Genomic DNA, 6,031 nt, shown 5'->3' with positions numbered 1-6,031 from the left:
CAGTGAAATCAATCGCCAGACCTCCGGGCCGAGGAACTACCTCGTCAACCGACGAAACTTCTCCGGTCTCTATCTGTTCTGCACCTCCCATTGCCGGAGGTGGCCCTTCAACTACCGGAAAATCTATCGGAAGAGCATCGTGGGAAGAACTGCCTGCCATTGTTGATCTACTAAAGAGAAAGGGATAGAATTCGGTGGGCAAGACAAAGGTTATCACAATCAAAGGAAAGAAAGGAGAAGAAGAATTAGCAGAACGAAAAAGTTTCCTCAGAATCTCTCTCAGATGAACAATGAAGATATGAGAAATAAATGCCTCAACCCACCTTTATAGGCAACATAAGTGGCTTTCGCGAAACCCAATAGCCATCATTAACTGCACGACCAACCGTAAAACGGTTCGGTTCTGCCGAAGCATGCGTCATTATGACAAGCTCCGCGAAGCGGCTTCTTAGCCATCCGCCAACGTCCCGTCGTCGGAATAATCGCAACAGCCTGCGAACGCTGAAAGAATGCGCCGTACGCCTTCAAAATTCTGGACGTGACCAAATACATACCCGGCGCATACTCATTCTCCACGGCCATCTCTAATGTATGAAAGGCACTCCAACATTTGAGAGGCTACGGCCATCGCCATTATATGAAAGGCTACGGCCATCTCCAAATCGCCATTATATGAAAGGCTACGGCCATCTCCAATATATGAAAGGCTACGGCCATCGCCATTATATGAAAGGCTACGGCCATCTCGAATATATGAAAGGCTACGGCCATCGCCATTATATGAAAGGCTACGGCCATCTCCAATATATGAAAGGCTACGACCATCTCCAATATATGAAAGGCTACGACCGTCTCTAATATGTGAAAGGCTACGGCCATCTCCAACGTGTAAACGGCTAAGGCCACCGCCGTCAATAAGTCGACCCCCTTATTCGAGTTTTTTTTAAAAATCACAACCGATGAAGTCCGCTCATCGAGCTCGGCCGAAACACGACCTCAATAAGCGGAGGGACTAACTGTATGGGTCAGAATCCGATCTCACGGTAATTAATGGAGTTAATCTCGTCTTGAGCTAGTCCATAATTAATAAGTGGTATGGCCACTTATTCATAACAGGATTCGACTCTTGTCCGATTTAATCTACAAGGGCACGGCCCATTCATTCCCCCATGGGGACGGAACCTCAGCGCGGCCACGACCATTTATTGCCAGCTCACGAAGCTCACATCTATAAATACTAAGAGTGAAAGCCCTAGAAAGGGGGCTGCTTCTTCACCACTATTCACAAAAGAGAGAGAGAGAAGAGAAAAATATACCCATCTTATGGGAAGAGAAAACACCATTGTAAGGCTCTGAACCTCTTCATAGAGAGGCAGACCAAACAAATATTATCAATAAAAGCTGTTAAGATTTCTTCTCCTAACCTTGAGTACTTATTTTCATGTTCTTCGCTTGGTCCAATGGATTATTACGATTTGCTATGATTTTTCCGTAATTTATTTATATTGTTTTATACTCATAAGATATGTGATAACTTTTGAGCAAACAATCATGAAGGATCATAGATTTTACACGATAACTGTTTTAGGGAATGAACGTTAGGTGATTTTTTCCCATCTTTGTGGATTTCGAGGTCTCGATTAATGATCTCATATCTTTGTTGATAGAAGGTAGTAGTAAATATCAAATAAAATAGTCGAGGTGCATGCGAGCTGGTCTACAACCGTATTATTATGAATGGATTTGACCAGCTAAATATAGTTATATAATTGGTTGACTTTTTCTGGGGCGGCAAAATGACTTTGACTTTAAGTGATTTTTGTTGTTCTAATTTAAGTTATTCCCCCATGCAAAGCATATAAATAAGCATTAGCTCTTCATCTAATTAACACACTGAAATCTGCAAAAATCACATATTTTTCCCTATAATCTCTATTTTTTCAATGGGTATTGAAATAAACTTTCATCTTTCTTTGGCCTTAGTCTTTTTCATACTAGCCTTTTTTCTTCTATTGAGACATTACAAAATTAGCCACAAGTCCAAGAGCAAGAAAAATAAGCTTCCACCAGGAGAATGGGGCTTCCCTGGATTGGAGAAACTCTACAATTCTACAAATCACAAAAAAAGAACAAAATATATGAAGAATTTGTTCAACCCCGAGTCGAGAAATATGGAAAAATCTTCAAAACAAGAATGATGGGATCAAATATGGTTGTTGTTGTTGGATCATATTGCGCAGCGGAAGCAAACATAGCATCATAATCACGTGTAATCTAAACAATTAGCACATACGGAGATTATACGAGTTACCTCTTGAAGCGTGAACAAAGCAAATTGATATTCTTCTCCAGTTCCAGAATTGCAAGACCTCAGCAACCTTCCACAGTCTTCTACTGTGTTACCCAAATAAAAACCGGAAAACAGAGAACTTCGGGTGGGCGAAATTCAAGGAAGAAAAACGTGTGTTTTTTTTTTCTGTCACCAAAACGACCAGCTATATACCATATATATATATAGCTGCGTTTTTTAGGTCAAAACACTTTTCCAAAACCTGTTAGGTTTTCTTCTTCCACCAAGGAAAGGTTTCCTTTATTTCCTATTATTCAGGCACAGTATGGACCACAGAATTTAATTAACAAGGCTTCCTATTATGGAATTAATTTCGAAATTTGAAATTAATTTCTACCATAATAAATTACGAATTATTCCACTAAAAATTCGTAATTGCACTCCTTAGTTCAATTTCGAAATTCTTCCATAAAATCTTATTTAACTCCCCATGTTAAAATTCAGATACTAATCAATCAAATTAAATTACTGACTATTTAATTTATTGATTACTTCCTTTAGACTTACACTTAACTTATTTCATGTGTCGGATACAAAATCCACCGGCCGAGTTTACACATGAAAACTTATAAGCTTTCATAAAGGAGTATCATCAATCTCAAAATCGAGACATGGATTCCATCAACTAATTATTACTTCGCCAATGTATATCATTGTTATCCAATTTACCAGGCTTATTGACTCACGAAAGAATCTCGCCTTTTAATAAATCAAAACAACAAGTGACATACACAGCTAATAATAATTATATCAGGATTAAGAGTATAAGTACATTAAATGGACTAGAGAAATTATTTTATAAAGTCAGTATAAAATACTTATCTCTACTTGATCCGTTCAATACATACAAAATGTATTAGCACAAGAAGTTGGAATTAGACCTATTCCCATAATCAAGATAAATTTACATTTAATCTTGTACTACAACCATTCCGATGATTTGTCCAATTCCATCATTAGATTGTGAACATTAACTTCTATGTCTTACAAGAACCGATGATTTAATCTTCCGTGTATAAGCTAAACTCTATACACTAAATCATCTACTATGTAAGCAATGGACATACAAACCAATACATGATCTATATAAAAGGAAACTTTATGGAATTTAAACAAGTAAATAAATAATTGGCCTTCAGAACACTGCTGCAGATTCTGAAGGCCACTCTGGCCGCGGTCCTGGCGTAACCGCGGTAGGACCGCGGCAGAACACTGCTGCAGATTCTGAAGGCCACTTTGGCCGCGGTCCTGGCGTAACCGCGGCAGGACGCGTATGGCTTATAGTATATTCTAACAATCTCCCACTTAGACTAATAACCATGCGTCTACAATTTTGACACCCATTCCTTCTACATGCTTATCAAAAGTCTTCTGTGGTAAGCTCTTAGTAAACGGATCCGCCAAGTTGTTCTCTGACGCAATCTTGGTGACCACTACATTATCACGAATTAAATGATATTTACGCTCAATGTGTTTTGCCCTTTTATGGCTTCGTGGCTCCTTTGAATTTGTAACCGCACCACTATTATCACAATAAAGTGTAATTGGTGCTTGAATCGAGGGAACCACGCCCAACTCTCTCAGGAAGTTACCGAGCCAAACTGCCTCTTTGGCTGCCTCAGAAGCTGCCACATATTCTGCTTCCATGGTGGAATCAGCAACACAAGTTTGCTTGATACTCCTCCAACTTATGGCTCCACCTCCAAGAGTAAACACATTACCTGAGGTAGACTTTCTAGAATCTCTGTCTGATTGGAAATCCGAATCAGTATACCCAATAGGTACAAGGTCATCCGAATGGTAGATCAACATGTAATCCCTAGTCCTTTTCAGGTACTTGATTATATGTTTAACCGCCGTCCAATGCTCTTTCCCAGGATTAGACTGAAATCTGCTAACAACGCCAACGGCAAAGCAGATATCAGGCCTAGTGCATAACATAGCATACATGAGGCTCCCCACAGCTGATGCATAAGGGACAGGCTTCTAACCCGTTTGGCCAAGCTGCAAAAATCAGCTTATTTTGAGAAGTGCTTTTTTTCAAAAGTGCTTTTCTCAAAAGTACTTTTGGTGAGAAGCAGTTTATGTTTGGCTAATTAGTTTGAAAAGCACTTCTGAGCAGCAATTAGTGTTTGGCCAAGCTTTAAGAAACTGCTTCTAAGTATATTTTTCTCAAAAGTGCTTCTCAGAAAAGTGCTTTTGGAAAGAAGCTACTTTTTTCTGCTTCTCCTCAAAAGCACTTTTTTTCCTTCCAAAAGCTTGGCCAAACACCTCAATTTTTGGCCAAAAGTGCTTTTGGCAAAAAAAAAAAAGCACTTTTGGCCAAAAAGAAGCTTGGCCAAACAGGCTATTCATCTTTTTTATCTCTTCATCAGTCATAGGAGACTGATCTTTAGATAGGGAAATTCCATGTCTGAAAGGAAGAAATCCTTTCTTGGAATCATGCATGCTAAACCTGGAGAGTATTGTATCAATATAAAGACTTTGGGACAAGCCTAATATCCTTTTCTTGCGATCTCGCAAGAGTTTGATCCCAAGGATATGAGCCGCTTCTCCCAAATCTTTCATATCAAAATGTGTAGACAACCACTGCTTAACTGAATTCAACATGCCCACATTATTTCCTATGAGCAATATGTCATCTACATATAAGATCAAAAATGCCACTTTGTCTCCATCCCACTTTTTGTATACACAAGACTCGTTGAGACACTGATCAAAACCAAATGTTTTAATCGCCTTGTCGAAACAAGTGTTCCATGCCCTAGATGCATGTTTCACTCCATAAATGGACCTTTTAAGTTTACACAACATGTGTTCCTTGCCACTTTCCACGAAACCGTCTGGTTGCATCATATAGATGCACTCATCAAGACTTCCATTAAGAAAGGCTGTCTTGACATCCATTTGCCAAATCTCATAATCATAATGAGCAGCAATGGATAATAGAATCCTTATAGACTTAAGCATGGCTACCGGCGAGAAGGTTTCCTCATAATCGATCCCTTCTTTCTGAGTGAACCCTTTCGCTACAAGCCTTACTTTAAAAGTTTGCACTTTTCCGTCTACACCTCTGTTTTCTTATAGATCCACTTGCATCCAATGGGTTTAACCCCATCAGGTGGTTCTACAAGATCCCAGACTTGATTAGAGTACATTGACCCCATCTCTGATTTCATCGCGGCAACCCACTTATCGGCATCTTTATCATGTAGTGCTTGGTCGTAATTGACAGGTTCAGAAGTATGCTCCTCAGGGATCCTATCATATGATTCTCCCAAGAGCGTATAACGAACTGGCTGTCTTATTACTCTCCCACTACGACTACGCACTACATCACGTGCAACTACACCATTTTGATTCTGTGGTTGAACCGCAATCTCATCAGGAACCTGAGTCTCCATGCTATCCAAAAGGATATCAACGACTTCTTCCTGTTGTGCAGTTTGCTCTACATAACTCCCACTACTTTGTGGTAGTATGACTTCGAGCACTTGTTCTTGGGGGACACTAAGTTTATTGACATTTCTCCCACTACTAAAATGCAATGGTATGTCAAATCCGACTTCAGGGTTTTGTATATGGTCGTTTTGTTTATCAGATGACTGAGTTTCCATTCCTTTGCTTAGTTCCTGTAAAACGATTTTACTTTTAGGAACATGATTTACCAATAGTCCTCTT

General features: G+C 39.5%; 1 pseudogene; it reads left to right on the top strand.

Annotated features, from left to right (window-relative positions):
- LOC109215672 overlaps positions 1-6,031 on the top strand; it is a 27,037-nt pseudogene that overhangs the window by 14,484 nt on the left and 6,522 nt on the right.

The sequence above is a fragment of the Nicotiana attenuata genome, unplaced genomic scaffold (assembly GCF_001879085.1).
Source record: "Nicotiana attenuata strain UT unplaced genomic scaffold, NIATTr2, whole genome shotgun sequence".
Taxonomy (NCBI): Eukaryota; Viridiplantae; Streptophyta; class Magnoliopsida; order Solanales; family Solanaceae; genus Nicotiana; species Nicotiana attenuata.
The sequence above is the reverse complement of the archived record's forward strand: the minus strand, read 5'-3'. Positions and strand labels throughout refer to the sequence as shown.